Source organism: Petaurus breviceps, unplaced genomic scaffold (genome assembly GCF_028583685.1).
Source record: "Petaurus breviceps papuanus isolate PSGF00001 unplaced genomic scaffold, PetGlider_PUasm1.0 174, whole genome shotgun sequence".
NCBI classification, from domain to species: Eukaryota; Metazoa; Chordata; class Mammalia; order Diprotodontia; family Petauridae; genus Petaurus; species Petaurus breviceps.
Window position 1 is genome coordinate 78,151,311 of NW_027185761.1, and position 15,256 is coordinate 78,166,566.

Genomic DNA, 15,256 nt, shown 5'->3' on the forward strand with positions numbered 1-15,256 from the left:
CACACACACACACACACACACACACACACACACACACACACACCCCTCTTGTTTTTCCACTGAGAAGCAGAAAGAGCTAGTTCTTTTGCCCCTTCCCTGTGATGAACTCCTCCACAGGTCCTCTTCAGTAACTACCAAGCTGCTCACATCCAAATCCTCCTCATGTCTTTCCTTCAAAGCCAGGCAGGGCTCTGATTAGAAGTGAATGTACCTGTTTCCACTTAGAGCTCATCTATTGGGTATTGAGGACCAGGTCATTACCCCTGATTTCTCCCTCACCCTTGGGGACACAAAACTGAGCCATGAAATGCTGAAGGCAGTCTTCAGTAGAACCACAGACACCGATGGCAAATGGGAAAATGAGGCATGTCCAGGCTTACAGAGGGCACCAAGTAACCTGCTGGCCCAGGGAATCTGGAAAAAGAAGACATTGATGTAGTGTGTCATGCTCTAACACGCCACCACTCTTGGGCAGCAAAGAGGGGATTTCTGAAATCTGGTGTGGTCTGGGCTCAGGGGATGATCAGAAAATGAAAGAACTGATGACCAGAGAACAGACCTCTGGGAGACCAAAAGGGAGGCGGATTCTTCAGAAGCATCAGCACTGGAGAGCTGGCCCATGCCGGGAAGATCCCTCACTCTTCTCAGCAGAGACTGTGGGTCCAGGAAGGGAGCTCCAGGAGAGATGCTGGGCTTAGACAAAGGCTCGGACTTCCCTTCTGACAGCCGAGACCGCCCTCCAGACCATGGGGCAGTGGGCAAAGGCTCAGAGCGTCTCTCCCATTCAGCGTGTGGAGAGTGTGGGTAGTGGCAGAGTTCATGATATTGAAATGCTTCTGTGACCAGGGAATTGTTGCCATGGGCATCAAGCAGGGGCACATTCACAGCTTATTCTAGCTGGGTTCCAATGCCAAAAAGTAGGAATAATGTTGGACCTGGATTCTAGGCCCCTGTCAAGGTCTGAAGCTTTGGGGTGGCTGTGGACAGAGCAGGACACCAAGTCCGAGGATCTTGACACAGATCCTGCACAGAAGAAGCTCATGGTTTTCAGTCCGTGAAGTCCTCTTCCCTGTTCTTCATGACTTGAGGTGCGTGTGGTTGTTGATGGTTGGTGAATTTGTGATTTAAAAAAGCAAAATTTAACTTTTAAAAAATTGCCATAAGCTCCAGCCCTAACTATCTGTGTGACTTTGGAGGAGTCATGCCCCTCTCCAGACCTGTCTCCTCAGCTCTGAGGTCCCTCCCAGCATCACCCTTGGGGGTAGAGGAAGGCCTCAGTAGGCAGGTAAGTGAGCCTGGAAGATGGCTCCCATTGGTCTTTTTCCCCATCCTTGCCCTGTTCCAGGCATGAATAGTGGCTCTGAAAGAGCCCACTTCTCCCAAAGATTCAGCCAAAAGGAATCTGACCACATCCCCAGAGCCACAGCAGGCTCCAGTGCTTCCCCAGAGTGCTGTATGTGTGGCTGCCCTGTGCCAAGACCATTCCCACTGCCCATCATGCAGAAAGCTGTCCGAGTGGTTCACTGCCCAGTAGGGCCTGCACTAACAGAATGGTGCTGGCTTCCCTTCCCATCCCCAGCAGCCTATTGCCATGCTTAGGATCTCATGGGTCCTGACTCACCCCTTCCAGATGGAATTCTCTGCACTGTTCTCCCCTAGTCAGTGCCTGGGTAGTGCTCTCCCTTTTTCTTCCCCTGTGCTGGGGTCTGACTGCACAGTATCTGTGCACAGAGCTCCAAATTTGAAGGATTTGAAACCCAGACCTTGACCAAGCTGGAAGACGATCAGATTAGAGAGGGGCCAGGAATCCATGGCATACTGTAATCAGCAGCAAGAAGATGACAGGTTGAGCCTCGTAGAGAGAAGCCTCTGGGGGACATGAGGGCTGTCCATCACAAAGAAGAGGGGTCTGCTATGTCCCCCTTGGCAACCAAGGACAGAACTGAGAGCAGGGGAGAAGTGGCAAAGAGGAACCCGTAGACTGGATGTCAGGAAAAACCTCCGAGCTGTCCTGGAGTGGAATAGGCTGCCATGGGAAGGGATGAGCTCCCTGCCATGGAAGGACTTTGAGGACAGGCTGGAGGACCATTTGTCAAGTATGTTGAAGGAGGGCTTCTTTTTCAGGCATTGGTTAGACTAGTTGGCCTTCAAGATTCCTTCCAGCTCTGAAAACTCAGATTCTAGAATCACCCCAACTCCACAAAAGAGCCTCTGAGAGGCAGAGAAATCAACACCAAATTCTCTGCCAAATTTCTCTTCCTCCCCAGAACGTACCGTCCCCCCCATTGTCCAGTCTTCTCGTGGAGCCACACGTGCCCTTTGCCCACTTCCAGAGAATCTAGACTAACCCATAGTCTGAGCCCCCACCCAGACAGGCTCAAGCTCCAGGCATCCTTTTCAGGGTAATTCTCCTCAGCTGGTTCATTTTGCTCCTATCCATCTCAAGACTGGGAACTTCTAAAGTCCTCTCAGGTGTAGTATTCAATTACTTACTAACAGACCAGACAAAGAATCAAATTGAAACCATAAAACATTTAACTGGAACTGAAAGGAACAGCAGAGGAATGAGGAGGCCACCAGCACACACATTGCTGAACCAGGGCAAGCTCATCCCCTTCCCACTTGAGCAATTTGGGAAATGAAAAAGTCCTTCCAGCCTCTGGCCTCCAACAGGGAAGGCAGGTGCACAGGTCTTGTATGGCCAAAGGGAAGTGTTAACGGCCCACAGCAAATGCAACATCAGGGAAATTCACCTGCAGACTCACTGAACAAAATTAACCTCCACGTGGTAAATTGTTTTTCATTAGGCAGGTAACAGTCATCTTCCCTCCCATGCTGGTTTTGGTTTTGGTTTATTATGGGCCCCTGGTTCTGCCCTTTACAAAGTCCAGAGCTGACTAAGGCCTGGGGAGTGTGCCCACTGGGCTACCAGGCCAGCTCCTTTCTCGTACCCTCACAGCCCCTGCACCTCTGCTGGGACTGGCTTGAGGCCCTACCACAGCCCCAGTGACTTCTGCCCTGTTTCGGGGTCTCTTGAGATCCTGGATACCACCAGCATGGTCTCAGATGCCCCTTGGGTCTCTGCAAATTGTCACAAACTCTAAAAGAAAATCTCAGTTCATCCCAAATTCTCACAGAAATCTCATCACCCTGATCCCAAGCTTCACTACTGGTGTCCTTCTTGTGGAAAAGAAAGTCCTGGGAACAGCTTTATGGAGGGATCTCTCTTGGGGCCGGCCCTTGAGAAAGATCCCACCTCTTCCTTCCTGATTGCCCTAGTGGTTACCGGCCAGGCTGTCTTGTGCCCCTTGAAGGCAATGGGCCCTTTTCCACTGCCTTCCTCCAGGCAGGAAGTCCACACATACCTGCAGAAGGAATGTTTGTCTGGGAGGGCAGCCCTGGTGACGTCATTTTGGGGGAGGGGGCTCTTCTTACTGCCTGGAAGAGACCCCAAGTGCTCCTGGTGGGAGGAAATGGCGCAGAGGACAAGGAGTGGGTGCCCCAAGACAAACTTGGTTGACTAATATGGGGCCAAAGCAGCAAACGACATGCTTCGCTTTAGCGACCTGGGATTGTCATGGGCAAGGGTGGACCCTGGCATGGCATGGGGGGGAAGGTGGGCTGGGGGAGGGGAGGCAGCGTTCTCTTCGCCATTAAACAATATTTAATTTGCGGGTATTAAAAATGGGATTCTAATCAGAGCCGAGCTGTGATACTCGAAACCATGCAAACGAGAACAATTTTGTATCTTGGCCCTTGCTTCTCCCCATACGCTGCTCTGCGGGCTCCGAGTTAATTCATCTCCGCAGATCCGCCCCAATTAAGTATCTCCTTGGTAACTGGATGCCTTTTGTTTCTCGCTTTTGTTGCCTGCGCTCATCAAGAGGATGGAGAGTCGCTAATGAAGCCCAATCCATCACCTTCCTCGGGGCTCCTGCAGCCCAAGGAGAGGGAGCTTTGTGGCCTCTGACCACGTTTCCTCCACGTTCCTCTCGCTTCTCCGGGAACACCAGCGGCAAGCAGCTACTATGGTGAGCGCACTGTCCCTGGACTGCTCGAGCGAACGCGGAGGGAAGACCCAGGGCTTCCAACATGGGAAGGATCTATTTCCCTGACTGCAGTTCCGCCCCTGCCTGAAGGAAGGACCGGCCGGATGGCGGGCTGCGAATCCACAAACAGGTGAGCGTGGGCTCGGCCTCTATGACCGAGTCTCCCCCTGCGGTTCGTGGGCTCCGGCTCCCAGACGTGCTCCACAAGCGCATTGTGCCTCCAGAGCACGGTTCCCAGCTGGGTGACCTGAGGGTTGGAGGCGCTGCCTGATGCTGCTTCGGCTCCTCTCTTACAACGTCCATCACTGGAGATTACCGACCTAATAACAGCTGATCCTTCCATAAAATCAATTAGACGATAACATAAATTAGCTTTCACAAAAGGATATTTACTAGTAAAGGGTAAGCAGGGCAGTGAAGAGAGTGCTTGCCGTGACTGGAGTCAGGAAAATTCATCTTCCTGAATTCAAAACTAGCCTCAGACACTTAGTGTCTTTGTGACCTTGGGCAAGTCATTTAGACCTGTTTGCCTCGGTTTCCTCGCGTGTAAATTGAGGATCCTGGAGAAGGAAAAGGCAAACCACTCCAGCGTCTTCCAAGAAGACGGTAACTGGGTCACGAAGAGTCCAATACAGCTGAAAGTGACTGAACAACCAACTTAGTAATAAAATATAGCAAGAATCAAAATACAAACGCTTCTGAAATCAGGAATGGCCCCTCCACTACCCTGGCCCCCGGCTTGAAGGAATGACTCCCAAATCTTCTTGCCAAGTTGCCTTCCGGTGAGGCAGAGACGCCTAATGAAAAGATTCGGCGCCTCAGTCGCGAGTTCAGTCCACTCCTGGGCTTGCTTGGCTGCGTCAGGCCTTGGGGACTGAGTCAGATGTAGAGCCACTAAACATTTAAACCCCTACTATGTGCTAGATTTTGTGCTAAGCACTCGGGATACAAAGCAAGGCATATTTAAGGCAGTCCTTGTCCTCAAGAAGCTCACAGTCTATGGAGAAACTGAAGGGGAGTGTGGGGGACAGGGGAAGAGGTAACCAGGTGTGGGGCATAATGAAGTCCTGCATCTGGGAAGGGAAGTCATCTGAGTAGGTGAGCATTTCCGGATGTCTTTCAGCCGAAGAATGACGAGTTTCTGGTAAGCATGCAATCTATGAGAACACCCAAGTAGAGAATAGGAGGTGACTTCCCAGGGAGCCCTCCCTAAATGGTAGGTGGTGAGGGAGGGGCTCTCACCCTCTCCAATCAGAGGGAGGGAGGGAACCCAGCCACCAATGGCAGACTCCTCCTCGTGCTCCAGGTGTCCGGGTCTCCCTGGCTCAGCCAAGATCTTCAAGCTCCCAAAGTTGTAACTGCTCCGGCCTATATCTCATGCTCATTCACTTAAGATATAACAAAAAGACCAGATTCTACAGTGCAAGACATTCTCCAATAGATAAAAGGGCAAAGAATAGGAACAGTTTTCAAAGGAAAAAATCCAAGTTACCAACAATAATGAGGAAAAAATCCAAATAGCTAATAATGAAATAAATTCAAACTAAAATAAAATTAATTCCAATGAGCTCGTGCCCAGCAGAATGGCAAAAATGTCAAAAGAGGACAATGACAAATGTTGGCAGGAACACAAAAAATAACAGCACGCGCCTGTCAGCAAAGCGGACTCTTCCGGAAAGTCATTCGTCTGTGCCCCAAAGTCACTGCGCTGTGTTTTTCTGCCCAGCGGCTGAAGGTCTGTGACCCCAAAGAGATCAAAGAAAGAAGAAAGGAAGCCTAACTCTTGTTTGCCTGATTCATGAGGTGCAGGAACCGCAGTTCACAGAGCACTTGGCCTGGAGTCAAGAAGGACCCGAATTCAAATTTTGGGACACTTACTAAACATGTGACCCTGAGCAAGTCTCTTGATCTGAGCCTGCCTCATTTTCTTCAACTCTAAAACGAGGATACTAATAGCACCTGTCTCCCACAGTCTCTGTGAAGATCACCTGAGATAATTATGAAGTGCTTAGCACTTGTACAAAGTAGACACTAAATAAATACTAGCTGTTATAAGCTATTACTAATTGGGAGAGTGGGAGAGACAATCAACACTGCAAATTTTGGAAAATAAAGGAAACCATTTTTAAAATCTTTTTTTGTAGTTTATTTTTTTATTCTTAGTTTACATCATTCATTTCCACAAGATTTTGAGTTACAAATTTTCTCCCCGTTTTTCCCCTCCCCACCACCCCAAAACACCGATCCCACTGAATATTCCCTCCCCTAATCTGCTCTCTCCTATATCTTCCCCCATTCCCCCCTCCGACTTTCCAATAAGGCATGGTGGATCTCTATGCCCCAGTGCCTATATATCTTATTTCCCAGTTACATGTAAAATAATAATTATATATATATGTATATATATATACTTTAAACATTTGATTTTAAACCTTTGAATTCCAGATTCTTTTCCTACCTCCCTCTTCACCTACACTTACTGGGAAGATAAGCAGTTCAATATAGGTTTGTAATGCCAAGCAAAGGCAACTTCCCAAGGTTCAAAATACCAGCAAAGGTGCTCTCCATTTTATTCAGTGACAAATTAAGAACAGAGAGAATCAAAATATAGCATAATTCAAAATACAGCATTTACCAAGTGTAATTCAATCAAGTGCTACCACACTCCTGGACATTACATTTATTTAATTAATCACAAAGCCCCTCTTCTCAAATGGAGATTAGTTTCCAATCATAAGTAAAGTACATTCATTTGTTCAATCACAGAGCACAAAAAAAAAAAAAAAGTAAAAAGTTTCCCACCCTTGGATTACAACTGAATAGGCCATCTACCCAAGTTACAACAAGCTTAAGCAAAGCATTTAATACCCAAAGAGAGGTCTTTTCTTCATCTTGACCCTAGGCAAGTTCTCAGCAATCTTTGTTCCTGGGGAGACAAAGCTTAGCAAGGCCACAAGATACATTGCCAGTGTCTTCATTAATTCATTCTCTGTCTGTAGAACAGTCCTAGGACCCCTCAAAACATTAGCAAAACCCTTTTCCAGGATTTCTGTAAACATACAACAAGAAAATCCTTCTTCAGGGCTTCTGAACCAACAGCAAGGTTCCAGAACCTCTGCAACAACAGCACTGTCCTTCACCAGTGGACAGAATTCACTCTCTGTCTGCAGAACAGTCTCAGCAGCTCTGAACCAACAGCAAGGTTCCCAGGACTCTGCAACAACAGGATTGTCTTTCACCAGTGGATAAATCTGGCAAAACAACATCAAAACAGACAAAGTACCAGCATAACAGCCATGTCTCCTCAGTCATTGGCAGCTCTGGGTGGCAGCTCTCAAAAGTACTGGGCAATTCAAACTGGCCCTCAGCAATCCTCTCAGTCTCTCTCTGACTCCAAGATGCTGCTTCCAAAAAATTCTTCTGCCTCTCTCTTTGCTTCTGTCTCTCTAAATTTTTTACGTCACCAGCTCCTCCCAGTTCAGCACTCTCTTTTCACATCAACAAGTCCATCACACAAGTGGGATTCACAAGCTCTGGGTTTTAACACAATCAATCTAAAAACCAAGCCAATACAGGGGGATCTTTAAATTCCATTACTATTACAAGGTTGTACATGTGTAGCTATGCAAAACATTTCTATAGTGGATATATTGTGAAAGACTGACTCTGTTTCCCTCCACCCCATCCCACCCCCCACTTGTTCTATTCTCTACTTTGATCCTGTCCCTTTTCAAAAGTGGATGCTTCCAACTTCCCTTTTGCCCCAGACTGCCCTCCCTTCCATCATCCCCCCTCCCAACCCCTTCCCTCCTACTCTCCTGTGGGGTGAGATACCCTATTTAGTGTGTATGTTATTCCATCCCTAAGCCAAATACATTGAGAATAAGGTTGACTCATTCCCTTTTTCCTTCCTGTTCCTCCCCTCCATTGTAACAGTTTGACCTTGCCTCTTCTATATGAGATAATTTACCCCAATATGTCTCTCCCCATCTCCATTCATTATATTCCTCTCTCACATCTTAATTTCACCTTTTAAGTATCATCCCTTCCTATTCAACTGGTCCTGTGCCCTCTGTCTATGTATACCTGTAGACATATATACACACACTCACATATGTATTCATATGCCCATATACCCTCCTATATAGACATATATATATGTATGTATATATATATGTATATATGTATATACATTTCTATTCCCTTCAAGTATTCTCATACTGAGAGAAGTTTCATAAGTTACAGTTATCGTTTTTCCCTGTAGGAATGTTAATAGTTCAACTTTGATAAGTTCCTTATGATTTCTTTTTCCTGTTTACCTTCTCATGCTTCTCTTGCTTCTTGTATCTGGATGTCAAATTTTCTATTCAACTCTGGTTTTTTCATCAAGAATGCTTGAAAATCCTCTATTCCATTGAATAACCGTATTTTCCCCTGAAACATGACACTCATTTTTGTTGGGTATGTGATTCTTGGTTTTAACCCCAGCTCCTTTGACCTCTGGAATATCATATTTCAAGCCCTTTGATCCCTCAATGCAGAAGTTGCCAGATCCTGGGTTATCCTGATTGTGTTTCCACAGTATTCAAATTGTTTCTACCTGGCTGCTTGCAATATTTTCTCCTTGATCTGGGAACTCCAGAAACTGGCTATAATATTCCTAGGAATTTTCTTTTGGGGCTCTTTTTCAGGAGGTGATGGGTGGACTCTTTCAACCTCTATTTTGCCTTCTTGTTCTAAAACATCAGGGCAATTTTCCTTGAGAATTTCTTGAAGGATGATTTCTAGGTTATTTTTTTGATCATGGCTTTCAGATAGTCCAATAATTTTTTAATTATCTCTCCTGGATCTATTTTCCAGGTCAGTGGTTTTTTCAGTGAGATATTTCACATTGCCTTCTATCTTTTCATTTGTTTGGATCTGTTTAATAGTATCTTGATTTCTCATAAAGTCATTAGCTTCCATTTGCTCTAATCTAATTCTGAAGGAATTATTCTCTTCAGTGAGTTTTTGAGATTCTTTTTCCATCTGGCAAATTCGGCTTTTTAAAGCATTCTTCTCCTCATTGGCTTTTTGAGCCTCTTTTGCCCTTTGAATTAGTCTATTTTTAAGGTGTTATTTTCTTTAGTCAGGTTGTTGACTCCCTTTTCATGATTTTCTTTTATCATTCTCATTTCTCTTCCCAGTTTTTCCTCCACTTGTCTTTTTGGTCTTCAAAATCCTTCTTAAGCTCCTCAATGGCCTGTAACCAATTCATATTTTTCTTGTAAGCTTTTAGTACAGGAGTTCTGACTTTGTTGTCTTCCTCCTGTTCCATGCCCCTTTCCTTTTTGTCTCCAAAAAAGGAATCCAGAGTTGGATTGCTATACTTGCTTTGCTTCCTTTGCTTGCTCATGTTGCCACTCAATTACTTGAGTTTTGAGCTTTTTGCCACAGTAGAACTCTGCTTCCAGAGAGGAGAGTTTTGTCCCAAATTGCTGGGGTTTTCACAGCTGCCAGAGCTATTAGTTGGGTGCCCTCACTGAAGCTTCCACTGGCTCTGGCTCAGGCTCACTGGTCATGTACCCCAGGATCTCCACCCTAGACAATCATCCAGATCCAAGCAGGTTAAAGCAAGAGTGCTTATCCCTCAGAATGGTTGCTTGGTCCCCCTACAATCTGCAGGCCAGGACCTCTGAAGCAGCCATGTGGCAGCAGCTGCAAAGCTGCAGTGCCTCAGCCACTTCTTGCCCTGGGGTCAAAGGCCCACAGCACTCCCAAATTCCCAGGTCCCAAATTCCACGCTGCACTGACCTCTCACTTTGTCCTTAGTATCTATGGGTTGATAATTCTGCAAACCACCACAGCTGCTGGTGATCTGAAGTCCCTGCGGCTGGCAGCTGGCTATGGCTGCCCTGAGGCTAAAACTTTGGGCTTTCAAGGGGCTGTGCTCAGCTCCCCACATGCTGCACTGGCCACTTCCTGCTGGCCTGCCGGGCTATCCTCAGAGGGAGGTTCACTTCTCTCTGTCATTTTGTGGGTTCTGTAGCTCCAAAGTTTGTTCAGAATCACCTTTTACATGAATTGAAGGAAGTGGAAGCAGGAGCCCCGAAAAAGTCCTGTTTCTACTCTGCCATTTTGACTCCACCCCCCATTTTTTAAATCTTCTAAAAAGAATCATCCCAATGGAGACACAAGACACACTGGCACCATGTATTCATAGCTGCACAGTGGCCAGATGAGAGCAAAGCTCCTCCCCCATCCACAGTCCCATGGTAGCTCTTGGGCACCTCCAACCCAATAAGGCTCTTCATCACAAGCTGAGTCATCAGGCCTCAGTCCCAGGCTACAGACTCATACTCTGAATCAGAGTCCCTCCATCCTGCATTTCTGGAAGCAGGTTCACAGACCTCCACATGGCCAAGTAACAAGCAGAGAATATTGTCCATCTCCTAAGGAAACCCCCACTGCCCTATAGCACAGACTGAGGCAAAGCACAAACTTAAGGAAAATATGCCACTGCCACCTGGCCCTGCCACACTTTCATGTTCCTCCCTCCAGCTAGGTCACTGGTCTTTTTTCTCTCTGTCCCTGGCAGATCCCTGACCATTCCTCCAGGAAGCCCACAGAAATCTCACCTGCCAAAGTCTTTCCCAGAAGACACACTGTCACACACAGCCTCAGATTGGGGGTCATTCCCTCATCTGCCCCTGTGCAGCCAAACTGCCAGCGTCCCAAGAGCAGACATGGTAGTCCACACTGCAGGGATTCCCAGCAGCAGCAGCCTCCACCTGGCATGGCAGATGGGACTCCATGGGCAGTATATATGGTAGGCTAGAGAAGCCACATGGCTTCCCTGGAGACCCCAAGGGAAGAGCACTGGGGAGGGGCCCACCCATTCTAGCCAGGCAGCTACAGGTGACCCCCCAACAAAGCCAGGACTGACCCCTACCATGAAGGACAGGGAAGGCATGTGACCAGGGATGACCAGGGAGCTGTGGCCAGGGTAGGCCTCTGGCTGTGGAAGGAAGAGGGAACCTTTGATGGTGCCATGAGGGAGTTCCAAGGATGTGATTCATCCCCAGCCCAGTCACTGGGATCCCCCCCTTATTATTCCAGGTGTTGTGGCCCCTTCCATGTTTCAGAGGGAGCCAGGATGAATCCAACTCAGGCAGGTTTTACTGGCATACCCCCTCTGAGGTCACAGGCCAATCAGCAGAACACCTATGAAGGTTCCAAATCAAGAAGGAAGGAGGGGGTGCCAGGCATGAGGGAGGTAGGGTGCCAAGGAGGGTTGCAGCTAGGGCACAAAGACAAACTAATCCTCCAGCAGAAATGAAGTGACCCTACAAAGTGAAGAGGTGTGGGGAAAGAGCCCTCTCCCATGAGGCCAGGGCCTCCCAGGCAGGGTTCTGGTAGAAGGAACTGAGTCCCATGAAGTCCTAGCCCAGAGGCACTGATGGGGGGGGGGGGGGAGCAGGGCTGGGCCTGGTTGGAATCTGCAGAAGGTTTGGGCAGGGTATCTTAAAGGGAAGGATGATGGCCCCATTCTCCCCCATTACTGCCTTCCAGTGGGAGGCATCTGGTGGACCAATGCGCAGAGCACCAGGCCTGGAGTCCAGGAGACCTGAGTTCAAAGCCAGCTTCAGACACTTCCTAGCCAGTGACTCTGTAAATTGGGGATTGTCATAACCCCCACCTCACAGGCTGTTCTGGGATGAAACAAGGAAACACGTGCCTGAAAACCCTAGTTATGATCATTGTTCCAGCCTGTACTGAATGTGCTTTGTGTTTGAATATTTACAAATGGACTGTCCTTGCAGGTAAGCTGACTAAAACTCCTGGAGAGGAAAGCCGACCAGCTCAGCTCAGCTGATCCCACCTTTGGATCCCCTCCCCAACCCAGACTGGCAGCCAAGGGCACAGAGGTCAAGGGGCCCTACCAGAGACTCCAGGTAAAATGCCCCAAATGCAAACACAGGGGTATGTGGCGAGAAATAGCCTGGGAAGTATGTTCATGTGGTTCAGGGTTAAAGGTCATAAGAGACCACTTACATTATGACTACTACTTCAAGAAAAATCACTGAACTATCAACATGCATGTATTAAGGACTGGAGAGGGGGATACTAGAGGCTGGCAGACCCACCTGCAGGTCATTACAGTGGTCCAGGTGTGAAGGATGAGGGTGGGTGTGGGGTCAGAGCAAGGAGGGGAGGGGGTATATTCTAGAAATGCCCCTGAGGTGAAATCCACAAGGCTTAGCACCAGATTGGATGGGCTCCCCCCCCCCAATGAGGGAGAGGGAGGAGCCCAGGGTGAGAGGAGGGTGGTGGCCTCCTAGGATAGGATTTCAGGGATAGATAATGAATATGCCGGCCACCCAGATGGAGATGTCCTACAGGTAATTTGAGACAAGTTTGGGCGTCAGCAGACAGGCTGGGCCGGATAAGAAGGTGCTGGAGATGGCCAGCCTCTGCTAAAACTGCACACAATTAAATTATCTCAGACCAGAAATGACTTGTTTCTGGTGTGGGAGCCACACCTGAATGACGCCTGAATTGGCAAAGCATCAACTTGTCGGGCGACGATCAAAATGAAAAATGCCAAACAAAACACACCAATCTTACAATTATGTAGCGGAAAAGGTCGTTAAGGGACGGCAAACTCAGAGTAATTGAAAAATCAATCCCAGACCCAGAAAACAGATGATGCAGCATCCCTCCATTAGAGAAGGCAGTCAGTACCTCACCTACAGCATCATGGTAACTGGGAGAGTGTCCCAGTTCACACCTGGATGTCCAGGATCCAGAGATGCATCTGGACCAATCCCTTCACCGAATCCCCCCCCCTCCCAGATGAACCCCCCACTCAGACGGGAAAGGACATGTGGGTGGGGAGCAGCAGGACTAAGGTGTGGCCCCCCTCCTCTGACTCCAAACCCATTGTTCTCTTGACTTAATTGCACAGGTTGGCAGTGATGAGGACCGACCCCCCCATTCTAGAAATGGAGGGGAAGAAATACGGCATTTCAAGAAGGAGGGATAGCCTCCGGAATGCATGAAAAATGGAAGGAATGTGGGATTCAAAATGAAGAACCTAGCCAGGCTGAATCAGAGGCAGTAGGAGATAAAATTCAATGATTTAGCATTTGTTTAATGTACAGATTGATGCAGAAACCACGTTAGCAAACTATGTTCTTCATCCAGGATGATGGAATCACCTTGGTCCAGATGAAGAGAAGAACCATCAGCCACCACAACATTGTTCATAAAATTTCTCATTTCCCAGAAGTCTAATCACCAGGATGATCGTAGTCTTAAAGGTGTTCATAGAGGATGAAAGAAATGTCATTAATGGAAACCAAGGGGAGGAAGCTGCCTGGCTGGACCAAATGTAGAGAGGACTCCCCTTTAAAACATCAAAGAAAGAATCATCCTCCATCTATAGCATGGTGAGTCCCAAACTGCTTACATCCCATTTGAAAACTATTTCTTTACACATCAATTTTAGGCGTTTCTGTTAAACCAAAGTTCTTTTTCTACTCTTTCCAGGCATCAACCTGTTTGCCTATGAAAAGAGTATCTGTTTAACAGTTGATTCCATTCTTCTTTTACTTAATTTTATAAACTTCATTTTTCTCCCATTCAAGCACCAACGTTCTGCACGTGAAAGGACAGTACCCCACGCTTACATATGCACCTTCAGTCTCACCTGAGCAGGATCCTTTGTATTCTAATCCCTGTATCCCTAATAAATGCTGGTTGACAATGATAGTGGCATTATCTCCCCTGTCTGGTCCCCCATTATGAGACAGGCTTACTTCAGCCAAGGAAGAAGGAGACATGGAAGGCAGAACACATTGTACGTGACCAAGAGTCAGTAGAGACCTTTGACCAAAGAGCCAAGGCCCAGATCTCCAGAGGCATCACCATGCCTATGACTGCACTGGTGCAGCCGAGTGGGAAAGACTGCCCCTCCAGCACACAGGAGTGAGGCTTGAAGGCAGAGCTCCAGGAAAACAGGTTGATTCCACAAATGGTCAGTGTCCCCTGACACCCTGGGCACCCAGCCTCCTGGCAAGGATCTCTGCACCTGCTTCTTTACTCAATTCAGCCCTTAGAGATCAGCCCTGTGAACAAACCCTGATTCAAGTGAATCCTGATTCACATCCATCCCTGCCCCTCCCAGCAGGAATTGCCATCCCCCTCTCCCCAGCCCAGTTGTTTGCACTGGAGGACTGATCCTCCTAGACAAGACTAAATGTCCTTTCCTAGGGTCACCAGAATGATGCACCTTGGTCCAGAGGAAGAGAAGAACCATCAGCCACCACAGCATCATTCATAAAATTTCTCATTTCCCAGAAGCCTAAGCCTAAGGCTCCTCAGGACCAGAGTCTGGGGCTGGTGTTTGACCACATTTGTCCCAAGTTTACTGTTCACAGCAAACATAAAAGGCCCATGCTGGACATGGTCTGCAGGCTGGGCAGAGGTCAGCTCTTTGGTAACCCACACGGTTGCTCAGCATCACTGAACTGGGGAACATGGCAGGCATAGCTGCTGGGCATCTCCAAGTATCTCTGGAAACATTTTTCTATTTCACAGGCACTGCTGCCACCTGCAATTAAGGAAAATCGTATCCCAGTTAGCCTTCTAATTTTATAATTACCTCTTTAGAATAATAACCTCATCCAGGTGTTGTATAAAATAAAACAGCAAGGGAAATTAATTTCAATTAGAAGGGGAAAAATACAAATTGAAGTGGAGTTGTGGAAAGAAAAGAGAAAACAACACATTTCTTTGATTGCGTTTCATTCTGATAATTAAACCCCTGCAATGGGCCTGGGCCACAGGGACAGTGCCCCTTAGTGACTGACACTAAAAATACATTTGTGCAGATACAGTCATAAGACCTTTCAGCCAGCCAGCACACCTGGGGGCAGGAAGGTACGGAAGGGACCAGAGAGACTCAAAAGGCAGACAAGAACTCCAGAGTCTACCAATGGCCAGTCAATAAGCCTTTCTTTATAAGGGCCTATCATGTGGTAAGCACTGTGCTATGTGCTATAGAGAGACTGGAAAGAAACAGAGACAGACAAAGAAGACAGAAATACAAAGACAGGCAGACAGACAGAGACCAGGAAAAGACAGAGAAAGAGAGTGGGTGGGGGAAGGGGAGGGAAGGAGAGGGGAGGGAAGGGGAGGGGAGGGGAGGGGAGGGAAGGGGAGGG